This window comes from Miniopterus schreibersii, assembly GCF_964146895.1.
Source record: "Miniopterus schreibersii genome assembly, chromosome: 13".
Lineage (NCBI taxonomy): Eukaryota > Metazoa > Chordata > Mammalia > Chiroptera > Miniopteridae > Miniopterus > Miniopterus schreibersii.
The window spans coordinates 55,474,778-55,490,537 of record NC_138113.1 but is presented as its reverse complement, the minus strand read 5'-3'; the positions used below and the strand labels follow the sequence as shown (position 1 = coordinate 55,490,537).

The window sequence follows — 15,760 nt, the reverse complement described above, 5'->3', positions numbered from 1 at the left end:
TGGGGCTCACCTCCATGCGGGCCTGGTAGAAATCCGCATCTTTCAGCTTCCCCTGGAGGTGTACAAGCTGTGTCTCCAGCCTCCCCATGAGGCGCCCCCTCTCCCTCAGGGAGTGCAGCTCACCCAGGTGGGCACCAGCAGACTGGGCGCTAGCCGCAAGCTGGAAGTTCTGGAAGGTGGGCAAAGGCAGGGGTCCTCACCCAGGGCACCGCCAGGGAGGGAAAAGGGGCCAAGTCCCTGCAGTCCCAAGAAAAGACAGTTCCCGGTGGCCAAGAGGCTCCAGGTGCAGGGCGCTGCATGGGGGCCCCCATGCTGTCACTAAAACACATCACCCCCACAGCAGCTCTCAGGACACCTGGCTCTCAGGCAGGGTTGCATTGAGCAGGAAGGAAACAGGTCCCGAGGTTACACTCCTGGACCTTGGGCCACGGTCACTGGGGTGTCCCAGCTCCCACCCTCTCCACACACGACAGGCTCCCGCTCACCTCCTGCCTGAGGTGCTGCAGCTCCAGCACCAGCTGACCCACCTCATGCCTGGTGGCCACCAGCTGCTCTGTTTTCTGTTCCCTGAGGGCGATTCAGAGGACGCTTGGTGAGGGCTTCCTCAGAAGCACCCAGAAAGCCCACTATCTTGGGAGACCACAGAGGGAAGGCAAGGGGACCTGGCTAATGGGGGTGAGGAGAGAGCTTGTGGGGCTCAAAAAAGCTCCCGACTCAAATGTCACTTTTAAGTTTTCAATGCCTGCTCTCAGACTACACACATCAGACACTGAGTTTTCCTCTGAGGGTGCAGGCCAGGCCAGGAGCCACTGTGCCCCTCCACCACCAGGCAGGCAGTGAGGCCCACTGGCAGGGAGGTAATGGTTGGCAGCCCCCCAAGACGATGGGCCAGGTGACATCACCAGCTGCAGGAAAGGGGAACAGGCTCACCAGAAGGGGCGAGACACTTCCCCCACCAGCCAAGGACACATACCAGTGTGTGGCCACTGGAGCCCCACTCAGGGCCTGAGGGCAAACAGCAGGCTGCCTCTCTAAGCCTGTAATGTCTGGACTGGCAGGAGCCCAAAGCCCCCGAAGAACCCCTCCTGTGCTGCAAGGGGTGGGAGCTGACTATTCCCCGGTCAAACAGGGACTGAGCTCGGAGCAGGACCCAGCGACTCTGGGCTCAATACAGAGCTCTCCTGTCCACTGCACCGCATGGCAGTGACCCACATGTGCTAGAAACGTGCTGGTGACACACACACAAGAGCAGACAGGCCGGGGCACTGGAGGACTCACAGCTCCTGGCTGACGTGGCAAACCCTGGCCTTGGTGTCAGCCAGTTCCAGGGCCAGGTGATGCCCGTGCTCGCTGGACAGGACACTGGTTGGGCCGGGTGTGGACTCAGCACTGGAGGCCTGGAGGGGGCAGGGCAGCTGCTGTGCCCGGAGGTGGTCCCGCTCCCGGGTCAGGTCCACGATTATCTGCAGCAGGGCAGAGAGGGGGTCTCAGTGCGTGCTCCTGTGCCCGGCACAGTGCCCGCTCTAGAACTTGGTGAAAAATGACCAAAAGAGAGTGAAAGAGAAGATGGCAGCCGACACCTGACACTGCAAAACCAGGAGGGAGGCAGGAGAACAGTGCTGAAACTTTTAAAAAAGCGATGACATATTTAGTGAGACAGAAAGAGGCATGAATGGAGCAGGGTCCCCAAGTTCAACTTCTACCCTGATGCAGGTGATTCGGAGGTAACTGTGCACTTCGGGGAGAGTGCCCACGTCCTGTCCCTGAGGAACCTCGGTCAGGGGTTGGGGTGGTGTGCGGGATTGAGAGGGTGAGTGAGGGTGAGGAGAGTGGCCCATAACCAGGACCCCAGGCCCAGGCCCCTCCCCACCTGTCCCACCAGGCTGCTGGGCCCCCTGCAAACACACCTCCCTGTATTCGTCTCGCTCATCTACGAGCCTCTTCACGTGAGACAGCATGTTCCTCGAGGAGGCCTCCAGCTCCTCCCGGGACACGTCTGGAACCTCCAAAATCATCAGGTCCAGCATGTTCTTCTGGTGTTGGGTCACCTGAGGGCACACATGGGACGGTGCTGCAGCGGCTGGGCAGGGAGCAGCTGCGAGGGGCCAGGAGCACCTACCTCCCAAGGGCAGCCCTGAATTTCATCATCCCTCAGGACTCTTTGGGCTGCATTCCAACCCCCTTTTATTACAAATATCCTGCTGGCTGAGCAAAAAAGACAATGAGTGGCAGACCTAGTCCCCAGGTACATACATTTTCAAAACATGTGGACACACCAGGGAAATCAAAAGGCAGAATGGTTCTTAGGCTGACAGGTGGCCACTTGCCTACACGAATGGCTAAGTGTATTTACCACAGTGCTGACTTTCCCCTAGACTACAGCAAGCTGCATCCATCTCCTGCTCCAGTGCTGACTCAGAACCCAGCACCCAGCACCCATGGTGCCTGGCGGCTGGGGACCCATCAGCCCAGCCTGTCCCCGGCACCGGCACAGGGAGCTGTGTTCAGCTGCCCCTGCCAGTCACACACCTGCTCCTATGTGCTCCTGCTCCGGTCTTTTTCATGCCTTTATCTCACCTGTCCAATCAGACTGAAGGCTGAACCTCATCTCCTAAGATACTTAAAACATACAAGGCTGCTTCTGGAAGGGAGGGTGTGGGAGTGTCAGGGAAACCCATTTTCAGGCAGGGGCTTGCCCCACAGGCCCAGTTTCCAGTTACCACATCCGACAAGGTCAATGCAAAGGGGCCGTCCTCACTGCAGAGCCCTCCAGACCCCACCCCAGGAGCAGAGTCTATGGTGACAGCCCTTCTGGGACCTGGTGGTTCCTAACCTCCCAGGTGGTGGCAGCCTGTTTCTCTGCCATGTCACTGACACAGAGAATCTTTCTCCATGAAGATCAACCATCTGAAGCAGGGTGATATTTGCCAGAATATATTTTCAGGGCCTGTAAATCAAATTTGGAGCCCAAACCACTTGACACTACTTAAAAGTAGTCTGATTCCATATTAGGTAAGAAGAGGAGGCAGTAGACTTGACTGAGATTTTAAAGAATGTTTTAATCTTTACCCCCATTTTATTTTAGCTTGCTGATGACTAACCTTCCCAACAGGATGGACATTTCTGTGGTGTCTGAAACCTAAACTTAGTAAAATCACCAATGGGTGACGTAGTCTTTAAACTTTTCCCTGGTGGAGAGAGCCTACCTCCTGTCTTCATGGGAGTGGGGTCCACAGCTGAGCCCCACGAAGCCAGCGACACACCTACCTCCTGAATATGGGCCATGATCCCGGCCTGGGTCTCACTGTCCAGCTCCTGGATCCGGTTTATATACTCCTCTCTCCTCTCACACTGCGGAGGGTAACCCGTGTCAATGGGAGCATTTTGCCAGTGAGGCAACCTGGGCCCAGCGCAGCACAGAGTTTCCAGACCAACTGCCCGCCCAGCCCCCAGCTCCCTCCTGTATATTCCTCTGAGAATGTGTCCTCCCTACCGCCCCTGAGACTGGGGTTTCTCTAGAAGTTGCTCTGAACGCCTACATCCGAATCACCTGGGGTGCTTGTTTATTAAAAAAACCCATCAGGTTGAAGACATAGGGTGAAACACTAAAGTATGCACGTGAAACGAGCTCTCCAAGAGATTCTTAAACTGGTAAAGATCAAGAACACTGGGTTTAAGCCTGGGAGCAGCAACCTTCTATTTCAAAGTGCTGGGTGGTAAAAGTATCTCGGAGTCTGGGGGTCGTTTGGTGTCAGCTCTACCATTGTGGTGCAAGAGCAGCCAGAGGTAACACATGAAGAAACCAGTGGGACTCTGTTCCCGTGAAAGTTTATTTTCAAAATCAGGGTGGGTCAGATTCGGGCCCCCAGGCTGTGTGTAGATTCTGACCTTTGCTCTAGGTGTCTCTATACTGGGGACAATTTGCTAATGGCACCCTGGGCTGAGGAACCCCCACCTGCTTGTTGCCAAAGGTGCCCTGGTACTAGCATTCACTGCCACCTATTGAGTGGTCCCTTCTCTGAGGAAGCCAGGAATGTGTCGTGTTGGGCTGAAGGCAGCTTCACTCCTACCTCACTAAGGGGGAGCTTTGTCCCCACAAACCCAAACACAAGGTGGCTGAGGGCAGGCCCCCTCCACCCCTGCCCAAGCCCTACCTGGACAGCAGAGCCCAGCACCAACACCAACAAGTTCTTGACTTCCTCCATGCTTCTGCCTAAATCCAAAGAGCAACATATTTTATTAGGCTTGTCTGTTCATAAAATCTCACTGGTGAGACACCAGTCTGCTGGGGAGCGGGGGGCGGGGGACCAGATAAACTTAAAAAAATCATTTCTCTACCCATGATTTCGACTTGGGTGTACACATTCAGTCTGTTTTTCACGTATTGGTTTGTATATTATTTAAGCCAGATGAGAACTCTGTACATAGCTATCTGTGGTCCTTTTCCACTCAAATCTGTCATCAATATTGTCCCAGGATAACCCATGAACTTCAGCATCAGCATCTCTTTTTAGTGAGTGTGGGAAGCAGCGCCCAGTGGCAGAGGCCTCTCCGCAGGGAACACTGAGCCGACTCTAGAACCAGGCTGCGCACAACTCTGCCTTTCACGGTGCCCACTTCAAACAGACCGGCCCCAGGCCTGTCATCCTGCTCCGGCCTCCCCACTCTCACATCTACCCTGCCACGGCCTCCTCCCGCTTCTGCGTTTCCATGTTTGGCTGGAATGTTCCAAAGAAAACCCCAGACAACATACAGACATCACTTTTGATGGCCTCACACTTACATTGTACAAAGGCCACGGACTTACTCAACCAATCCCCTTCCAGAGGCTCAATTTTTCAATGTTTTAATCTAAATGATGCTAAACACCTTAGCGGCTAGCTAATTTTTAAGAAGAGGGAAGAAAATTATTTTTAAAAATATATTTTTAAAGCGAGAGGGAGAGAGAGAGAGAGAAAAGACGAGCATGGATGTGAGAGCAGAACATCAATCGGCTGCCTCCTGTACGCCCCCTGCTGGAGATAGAGCTGGAAACCTGGGAATGTGCCCGGACCGGGAATCGACACAGCAACTTTTTGGGGCATGAGATGACACCCATCCAACTGAGCCACACTGACCAGAGCTTAAAGGCAAGTTTTTAATGCAGATTCTTATTTACTTCTTTAGGAAAAACTCACCCTTTAAGCTTCTCCTACTGCCAAATTGCCCCACAGAAACGCTTTACCATTTTACTGTCTCAAAAGCAACATGCTTATAAGACCAGCACTGTCTTGCTCCCCTTCTCAGCTCTGCCGAGCAGCCCAAACATGTCCTCTGTCATCATTTTACACTGTCTATCTGATTATGCGTCTTCATGTGCTTATGAGAACCAAACACTTGATAAACAGAGTCAGATGCTGGGGCTCTAGACATGGCTTGGTTAGCAGGAGCAGTATGACCCCAACAAGCTGTACTCTGTCCCCCATCCTCAGTTTCCCCATCTCTGAAGTGGAGACAGCTGGCCTGGGTGATGTGCAGAGTGGTTTTGGGGTAAAAAAAAAAAAAGTATAGTTTTCTAACTTTCTAATCATATCCTGCTCTATTTGGGGGAGAAGGAAAGTGCCAGAAATATCATTGTCTTCTTGAAAGACTTACCCACACCCACTCACATCGTGCTAAAATGGCCCAAAGTATTACCACAGACCCCGGGATGAAAAACACAAACTCATGTTCCTAAGATTAGTGCTGTGGGTCATTTAGGGTCCCTGGGTGTAAGGTGTGGATGGAGTAACAGGCGGCCTCATCCCAGTACCTCCCAAATGAGACATCGCTAAGAGCAACCTTCCTGAGATGGAGACACTATGGCTGAGTCTCAGAACTGAGGACTGGGTATTCACTGACCTAAACTGCACCCTCCTTGCTGTCTCCCAGCCTGGGGAGGGCGGGAGGAGCGGGAACCGGACCACAGGGTCCCTATGGACCATCCAGGTTCCACTCTAGCATATTAGGAATATGCTGGATACGGGTGGGTGCTGCAGATCCATCCCCTCCGGTCAAACCCTCGCCTTGCTAAGTGTAGAACCTCCTCAGTGTTAGGAATGGAAAAGCCTCAAAGACTCCTATGAATTATTTTCCCTTGAGGCTTTCATTGGGCCTCGTAGGCTCCAATCCATAGTCGTTAATAAATATAATCACCACACTGACTCACTTCTCTATTGGTGCTGAGCTGATGATCAGTCACAATTTCAGTTTTGATAAAAAGAAAAGGAAATGCACATTTGAGTGTTAAAAGCCTCCAATCAGTCTCACCAACATCTTTCCCAGCTACAGTGCTAGGGCCCAGCCCATATGCCCATGTGATGGTCCCTCCTGCACTATCAGTCCCCTTCCCTAAGCCCTTGGTGGATATTAGAGGTACAGTCCCCTCTAGCCATCACCAGCTCCTCTCCCACAGTGATTCACCTTTCCCAAGCCAGGAACTTGGCGCTGTAACCGGCAGAGCTGATATAAGGGAGAAAGTGTTTGGAGGGCTCGGATCAGCCAAAAAAGAAGGCAGAGTTCATACAGAAAATCTTTATGTATTCTGTCCAGAGCAGAGGCCGCGAAGGATCTATTATACCATACTTTAGAATAACTTAAACAGCCCTGACGACCTATTTTCCCAGCCACAACTGATGAAAACAGTATTAAAAGTGGAAACAGGTGTTGGGTAGGCCCACTGCTAGTAGCAAGAGTGTAAGCAAGGAGACTAGAAAACCTGTACATACAGATACACACACAGATACACAGACGCACACACACAGGCATACACAGTTACACAGACACACACACAGACACAGGAACACAGATACACAGACACACACACAGACACACACACACTTAGACACAAGCTCAAAATTACAGTCTGAGGCTGCTCATTGAAAGAGCAAAGGGTTCTGCTCCCTTAGCACCTGAGTCACATGCAGTGACAACCATGAGCCATGCATTCATTCATTCATCTATTCAGTTCATTCGTTCACTCACACCCATTAGGCACCAGGAGAGGCTAAATCCGACCCAGAGCACTGTTAGAAAAGCACGGAATTCCTGTTTGCTGAGTTTTGTTAGCAGAGGGGGAAATGGCTTAAAGGTAGAGAATTAATTTTAGAAAAATCTTCATGGACAAAAATTATTCAAAATAAACTTTTGGGCCATAAGCAGGGCACTAGGAGATTCCGCTCGGCCTCCTCCGGGTGGGGCAGCCCTGTGCTTGCTCTCACCAGGCTGCGTGAGTAAAAACATGCGCTTATCACAAACGCATCCTGAGATTTTTATCCCTACAGGTTCCTATGAAACTTACAAAAAGAGAGAGAAAAGCTGAAGTTCCCTCTTTTCTCATGGGAGGCCGATGCCCAATTTCTCTCCAGGATTTCAGGAGTAAGAAAAACTGCTATTTTCATAAATCTACCAGACTGTGGGTTTTGAATAGTTTCAAAACATACAAGAGACTGTCTACTGGGTTCCTGCCAGTGATACTGGCTCAGTGACACAGGTAAGCAGGCAAAGAAAAGAAACAAACCTACTGACAACTCCCTTTCCAAGCACCCATGTGGTCTGGGTGCTGGAGCTTTGTCATAATCAACACAGTCCTCTCAGCTCAGACCAAGGAAATCAACAATTAAAAAAAGCTGAAGCCCAGCCGGCATGGCTCAGTGGTGGAGCATCGACCTATGATCCAGATCGCAGTTCGATTCCCAGTCAGGGCACATGCCCAGGGGTGTGCAGAAGGCAGCTGATCAATGACTCTCTCATCATGATGTTTTTCTCTCTCTCCTTCTCCCTTCCTCTCTCTGAAATCAATGAAGATATATTAAAAAAAAAAAAAAAGGTGAAAAATGCTAAGGGAACCTGGAAGGAGGACATCTAGTCTGCAGTAAGAATCAGGCAGGGCTTCTTAAAGGAATGACCTCTGAGCTGAGACCCAAAGGATGAGGAGAGATCTAGGATGCAGGCGAGCGAGAGCATCCCAGGCACAGGGAACAGTATGTGCAAAGGCCCAGAGGTAAGAGAACGTGGTGTTTGTCCAGGAGCCGTGCAGGCAGATGCTCACAATGCGGCAGGGAGGAGATCTGCCGCCCTGTTTAACTCACCAGGGAGCGACCTGACAAGTACGAATTAAGCTCCAACTTTCTAGAAGATGTCCAGGAGCACATTTCATTCAGTCTTTCAAGGTCACAGTGAGTGTGCGAGACTAGAACTTGGAACCCTTGCCCTCTCGGGCCTCAGGGCGCAGTGGGAGACATGACAGGATTCCTGGTGAGACCTACCACGGACTGAAAGAGCATCCCAGGGCCTGTGGAAGGGAGACATGAGTTCCCTCAACAGATTCATGTTTTTTGTGAATCCTCACCTGAGGATATTTTTCCCATTGCTTTTTCAGAGAGAGTAGAAGGAAGGGAGGAGGGGAGAGAGAGAGAAACATCGATGTGAGAGACATTGACTGGTTGCCTCCCACACCCACCACCTCAACCGGGGGTAGGAGACAAACCCACAACCGAGGTAGGTGCCCTTCTTTGGGAATTGAACCCTCGACCCTTCGGTGTGAGGACTGACACTCCAACCACTGAGCCACACCAGCAGGGCCCTCAACAGAGTCTTACTTTCTTACCAAAGGCACCCACCGTGATGGTGACATTGATTCCACATTTACTGAGGAGGAGAGACCCCTGGAGAGCCCACCGCAGCAGAGGCCTTGGCTGCCTCTGCACTTGGACTTGGTCTTAAGGAAGAAGTGTGCTCTTGGCTTCATGCCTCAGAGTAACAAACCCACCCTTTAAAATCGCATCGAAATGATGCCGTGTTTTCACTGTGCTGGCTCCAAGCTGGCAGCCGGAGCTCTTGTCCAACAGCTGCCCAGAGCCAATGGCACTGCCAAGCACCCCGGAGGCAGCGTTCACTCACCAGACAGCGGGTCCTCGCCGATCACCACGACATCGGGCAATCTCATGAGGATCACCTGCCTGAGAACATCCTACAGAAACAAAGAGGAAAAGGTACCAATGAGAACAGGAAACAAAAAGAAAGGACTAAGATGACCGGATGAGCGTGCAGCCACTACACGGCGACTTTAACACACCATAGAAGAGGAAGGTCTACTTAGCATACAAACAAATGTGAAACGTCAAAGCTAATTCACGTCTGCCTCGATCGTAACCAGGTAAGCCTCATGTCTGCTTCTGCACAGAGACCTTGGGGAGAAGACACGTTACACGTCAGGGTGGTAGGGTCAGGGGTGAGTGTCTGTTTAAAAGATGTCTTTATTTTTACGGTTTGGTTTGCTTGTGCAATTGAAAATACAGAGTGAAAATGAGAGAGATGCTGCTGGGTCTCCATAGCCTGATGACCCAGGATGCTGGCGCCCAGCAGGTCTCTGGTACACGCTATAGATGTGGATACTTCCATCCTGTACAGCAGCGACTTCCCTTGGACAGGGATAGGTCACAGCTAATCTGCACCAGTCAGAGGGGTGGCGTGGGAAATGAGCTGCCTTCTGGCCCTCACACCAAGGGCCTTTGACAGCGGGGCCAGGCACCAGCCGTCAGCCATGCCCATGCCTGGGTGTCTCTGACAAGCCCTCCTTGGAGTGTGCGGGCTCGCACCCAGACCCACCACTGCATTCCCAGAGTGCCTCCAGGGCAGGTTGTCTTCGCTGTCCAGATGGGCCTTGGTTTTTACAAAGCAGAAGATAAAAACCTAATTTTACAGGAGACAAGTAAGGGGGGAGGTTCTAGAGTATTCTTGGCCTTACGAAAGCGGTCACTATAGAAATTGTTGACCAAAAAAGCTCTTCTTAAGCCATTTAAAAAGGTTTCCCACTTTCCTCAGGAGTCCCCCTACTGCGTAGCTCACTGCATCTCTGCATTCAGCATCCTGCCAGCGAGCACTGGTGAAGAAAGGGCCGATTACACAGCCGGCCCCGTGGAGCAGCCCAGAACTCTCTCTGGATCATCCGATGAGCATGGCGGCCTGGGACACACAGGCCGGGGGATGCCAGAGCCTCCAAACAGCTTGTGCATGGACTCCATCCCCCCTCTTACTGTCTTTCTGTGGCTCCTGTCTGCACCAGAACTTGGGGGGAGGGATGCTACACCACGAGGTGCACCTCACCCCAACACAACGGGCCCCTCTCCACTTGGTGTTGGAGGCAGTTTATCTTTATTGTCTGGGGTCGCATGTCGCCGCATCAGAGAGGCTGGTGTTTTCCTAAACATGTCTCACTGGTGAATACCTGGCTTGGACAGAAGTCTGAGCTGTGTAACAGCCTCAGCCCTCCTTCAGGCCTTGGGAAAATTCTACATGAGAAAACTGTCTCTCAAGTAAATGGCTCATGAAAGTATTCCACAGTCCCACCCAGGGCAAAACACGCACCACGAGCAAAATCAGCAAAATCCACTTTCCAGCTGCTCAGCCAGCAAGAGGAAGGACTCCTGCCACATGAGCCCTGAGTCCTGGAGGCTCTGCCCCCCTCTTGCCTTCATACACAACTCAAGCGCTCAGCGCAGCTTCCAGAAGGTCCACGTGTTACCGATGCTTGACCACCCAGAGCCCCGTCTGGCCTTGGCTGCTTTCCCCGACTGCCCCCGTGCAGCTGGAGTTAGGAGCCTTGTCTCTGGCCCTGTCAGCACAGTATGCGTCTCCTGGCCCTTAGCACAGAGCATCAAAAGCACTGACTCACCATGAATGGTGCCTGCAGCCAGGAATCAGGCGCCTTCCATGCCCAGGCCCAAGTTCAGTGGCAACACCACCCCCTTCCCCCAGCTGCCCCCGCCCGTGGCCAGCACAAGGGCAGCACTAGCTGAAACCCAGCAGCCTATAACATGCCGGGTCCTGAGTGTGGCTCCCCTTGGCCAAAGAAATGAAGCCACTTCAGCCCCACCGTCCCAGCTCTCCCAGGACCCACCTCGACCCCCAGTGCCTCCTCAGTGCAGCTGGCGTTTCTAACTAAAAGGATGGGGCCGGTTGTACGCCTCCTAGAGGTTGCCCAGGGAATCACGGTGCTGTGCTGCCAACAGGCCATGGAATGAACACAGCTTAGCGCTAAGAACAGGTCCCAGGCACAGTCTGGCCCAAGATCTCGGTGGAACCCCAGGGTGAACCTGGGACATGTTATTGAGCACTCAGTGGTTCTTGAACCATGTTTCCTGGGGTCCCAGGAACCCACAGAGATGCCCTGGAGGGAGAGGACAGGGCTGAGCAGAAGGCACTAGGGTCCCGCAACCCCCACATCAATCAAAATCATTGAACTTCACCTCAGATCTTAAAAAACTTCATATGGGTGAAAAAATTTCAGTTCCAAGAAAACCAGGGCCCTGGGGGACAGTTTAGGTCCATATTGCTTCAGTGCTGTCCATATAAACACCATAAACATCAAAGATTTCACCCAGCCTTCCCAAGGCCCTTCCCCATCAGGCCCTCCTACCCACTGACTATCTGCTAATGAGGTATGGTGAGCACTGGACAAGTGGACACTCCACACGGTGAACTCTAGAGCTCCTGTGTGCAAGCTCAGGGCTCATCAGTTACAGCCCCAAACCCAACATAACCCTTCTGTGCTCCCATATCTCCTTCAACCCCTTGAATTGCTGCTGTACAAAGACTCACTGAGCTGTGGACAAGAACCACATCAGGGTGCCCATCCCGGAGCCCATCGCAACCACTCCCAGTGTGATTGGTGCTTGGGGTCACAGTGGTACCTGAGGCTCATCTTTGGGGCTCTGTCAGCACCAGACATTAATGCTCTGCACATCGCTTGAAGAAAATTCGCTCGACAAAGTAAAGCAATCCAACACCCGACCCTTCTCCCAATGCAAAAAAACAACATTCAAGTGAAAAAAACAAAACAAGTGTCAGCACGTAGGTGTCTGCCCTTGAACACAATGTCCTCCCGGCTTCCTGTGGGGAAATCATGTGAGTGACAGCACTGCCAGGGGCAGAGAACTCCTGGGGAACTGAGAGCTGCCCTCACCTGGTAGAAGTTCTTGATATTTCTGACCAAGATGCTCAAGTTCTCAATCCGGAGTTTCGCATTGTTGTTGACGTGCTGGTGGATGGGCTTCTTTCCAGGCCTGGGGTCACTGGGGGAAGAAACAGGAGAATGGAAATGGCATCTCCCAGCTTTGCCGCACCTCCCTGCCCGGCGGCGGGTAGTCCTCTCCAAGTCTAGGTGAGTGTGAGGCTGTAACGAGTGTGGCTCCAGTAAACCTAATTCTGCCACTGCTGAGCCGTGGACTTGGACGAGCCCCATCACTCCCGCCCCACAACAAGGCCCTCAACCTCCTCAGGCCCTTAATCAAAGTCACTGCCATTCCCACTGTTAACAGCACCCACAAACCACCAGCAGTGCAGACCCCAAAAGTTACACCGTGTAAAAATCAATAACCTACCCCAAGATATATTTCAAGATTAAAAGGATTAAAAACTGAACATACCAAAATGTATGAACTATCAAGAGAGAAAAGGGGGAACAAAGGAACATTTTCTGATTTACATCAGTAAAAATCATTAATGTTCCACTTCACATGAGTCCTCTCCTCTGTCACCAGCATGGGTCTTGGGCAGGTCCTGCCTGTGATTTTACATCCCAGGGACACAAGTCACCTGGAAGAACTGGCATCATCAGAACTGGGCACTATATGGTGCCCAGAGCAGCCTACGAGAAATGCTAACAGTAGTTGATGTGGGAAGCCCCAAAAGTGTCTTTTACTTTCCGCTCTCAGGCAAAAGTCTAGTCTGGTCGTGATGAGACTAGAAATCTGAATCAAGTGACTTATAATTCCACTCATCTGTATATGTGCAGGATATTTCTCAAAATTCTGTGTCAAAAGAAGGTTTCCTATCTGAAGAGAACGGGCTCAATAGGACCATTTAGCTGCCACATCTCCTGCTTTTCATGACAAAGCCATCCCCCCACGTGACTGTCCCAAGACACAGGCAAGGATATCTAATTCAAATGAGGGCTGTGTTCACGGTTCCATCTGTCCCCAGCCCTGTGATAACGGTGCTGAGAAATTTCATAAAGTGACACATGTGCTTCTTAACATAGCAGAACTTAGAGAACACGCAGGGCTTTTCTGTTTCGTTGTTACTGTCACCTCAGCTTTCCTTTAGGTCAGATGGGACCACCCCAACTGTGCCAGGAGCCAAAGGGCCTCAGCACACACCGGGATGCTGGCTGCACCTAAAAGACACTACACGCACCCAGGGTAGGGCCGGGCTCTCACCGCCTCTGCTTCCCCCATCAGTTCTGAAGGCAGCAGCTAACTGCAACAACACTGCAAAAGAACCCCAACATTTACTGTGCGAGAGGCCCTTCACTGAATTTAGCCTCAGGCCAAATGTGAAAGGGCAATGAACTGGCATTTCTCAAAGGAACGGCCAGCAGGCTTTCCTGATTTACAGGCAAGTGGTAAAAGCTTCAGGAATTCCAAAGGTCAGGGAAGAGCCCAGCTGGGCATGGCTCAGTGGTTGAGCTTCGACCTGGGATCCAGGCGATCGGGTTTCGATTCCCACTCAGGGCACATGCCCGGGTTGTGGGCTTGGTCAATGACTCTCTCATCATTGATGTTTCTATCTCTCTCTCTCCTTCTCCTTTCCTCTCTCTGAAATCAATAAAAGATATATTTTTATAAAAAAAGGTCAGGGAAGAAAGAAACAGTGCCCAGCCTTTGTTCTGCCTCTGCCTGGGTGTAAAAGCTGAATGGAAAGGCTGGGGACACTGCTAATGTTCTTAATTAAACAGTCCTGGGCTTGGGTAAGGGCGGGTTGAAGTTTCACTCATCACTGCACCAACAGAATCCAGTAATCCAGGGTCTAACAGAATGGGGGGGGGGGGTAGCCAGAACTGGACTATCCAGGGGACAACCTCAGGAAAACTCATTTTCGCCAATGGTTTTGGAGTAGTGCTGCCAAAGCTAATAGATATGTCGTTTAGAATCTAATCACAGGCTTCTGAGAGCGAGACCTTAGTCCCTCACAGATGCTCCTGACCCTCCGACTCCTCTGTAACCAGACACTGTCTGTTACTCTTCCTGGATCCCCAAAAGGTTTTTGTTTTAATTTCATTGCTTAAACCACATTCAGTACCCGAGTTGGAAGTTAATTGCACCACCTACACTGAGTGTTTGACAGTCCTTCAATTCCAAATTCCCGTCACCAAACAAGCTGCCAGCCCGCTGTCCTGGAGCTCTTCTCGCCCCAAGGAGTGGCAGCAAAGGCACTCGGACTGAGACACCCCTGGGCCAGTGGAAAGACCCTCCCATAGCAACCACAGGTCCCATTTCTACACCCTTAAAGCAACACTTTCGTAGACAACTTACATCTGTAGCATGACCTGGTTCAGAAAGATGCCATCCACCAGTTTCATGTAGAAATTCAAGTTGTCGCAGTTGCCGCTTCGGAACGGGTCCAAAGTTTGAACCTGTGAGGAGGGGTTGGGGAGAAAGGCAGCACAAGTCACCCCGTGCACATCCTAAAGCTCTGCAGAAAACCACAGGCCTGTGGGCTGAAGGGGTCCCCCAACGCCCACCCACGCTTCAGTAGGCACAAGGCCCCCTTTCCCCAGGGCCCCCTCACTTCCTTCTCCAGGCAACAGACAGGAGGCAGCAGGAGGGACACCTTCCTCCCACTTTTCTCCAGCACCCAGAAGGGGAAAAACAAAAGTAAAGGGAACTTTTCAACAAATTTCTCATGTCTCTGATCTATTGGAAGTCACTGTGCCCACCCCAGACTGTACACATTCCCACTCTGAGACCCCCAATCCCACCCATCACTGCCATTCAAGGGCTGGTCTTGGGTTCAAAAACTAACTACACCAGGATATTTGGGGAGAGTGAGTCCTATTCCTGAGTGGTCAATCCACAGGGGCCACGGTGACCACATCGACCCTGTCCGCTCCTGGACTGGCAGCCCAGCACCCCGGTAGGGACAGGTGTACCCACAGGCCAGGGCTGGGGCACTGAGGGGTCCTGCACAGGGAGAACCGGCTCCATAGTTGGAAACACCTCCGGACCCCAGGCCACTGTCCGGACCCCAGCTGGGAACACCTGCTAAGACGCCTGAGTCCCCGGACTGCCTGCCACCCGCAGCCCCCACCCTGGCGGGTCAGGTCTGCAGTGACCCGAGGCGGTTGGGAGAGGAGCCCGGGCACCAACACGGGCTGGGAGCCAGGGGCACTCACCCAGGTCACCAGCGGGCTCTGCAGGAAGAGCTCCATGAGCTCTGAGACGGTCACATCCATCCCGAGGCTGCGTCCAGTCGCTGCGCCCACCGGCTCTGTGCACACCTCTGTGCCCACCGGCTCTGCGCCTCGAACTCTAAACGGCTCTGCGCCCCGAATTCTAAACGGCTTTTCACCCCACATTCTAAACCGCTCTTCGCCCCGCATTCTAAACTGCCCTGCACCCCACATTCCAAATGTACAGCGGTTTGGGCCCAATGCCAAGTGCTTTGAAACATGCAAAAACCATGACACTCTCCCTATGAAACTTAAGGCCTATCTGGACACATAAAATATAAAGGTTACATATCTACTTTCTACATGATTATTAATGGAAATTAACCACAGAAACCTAATTTTGTCTATCCCCATTTTTTAAAATTATTTTTTTCCATCAGCCGAATTACAGAAATGTGATCAGTTCCTTTGAGGCAACAATACACTGACTTTATTTTGCTAAGTCTTGCCCAGTATCTCAGCTTGGGAATTCTCCCCATCAGCAGGGAAAGGGGATGCTCCGGTTAGCAG

At 52.0% G+C, this 15,760-nt stretch overlaps 1 pseudogene across 1 annotated transcript in view; it reads right to left on the bottom strand.

The window, feature by feature from the left end:
- Positions 1-15,376, bottom strand: part of LOC308566287 (protein Daple-like) — a 61,211-nt pseudogene extending 45,835 nt beyond the window's left edge. Inside the window, exons 1-10 of the transcript in view lie at positions 15,194-15,376; positions 14,334-14,434; positions 11,984-12,092; positions 8,920-8,989; positions 4,155-4,213; positions 3,268-3,351; positions 1,908-2,048; positions 1,279-1,463; positions 486-567; positions 11-169 (exon numbers count right to left, since the gene is read on the bottom strand). The product of the transcript in view is annotated as a protein Daple-like (transcript). The remainder of the gene's footprint in view (positions 1-10; positions 170-485; positions 568-1,278; positions 1,464-1,907; positions 2,049-3,267; positions 3,352-4,154; positions 4,214-8,919; positions 8,990-11,983; positions 12,093-14,333; positions 14,435-15,193) is intronic.
- Between the last annotated feature and the right edge of the window lie 384 nt (positions 15,377-15,760).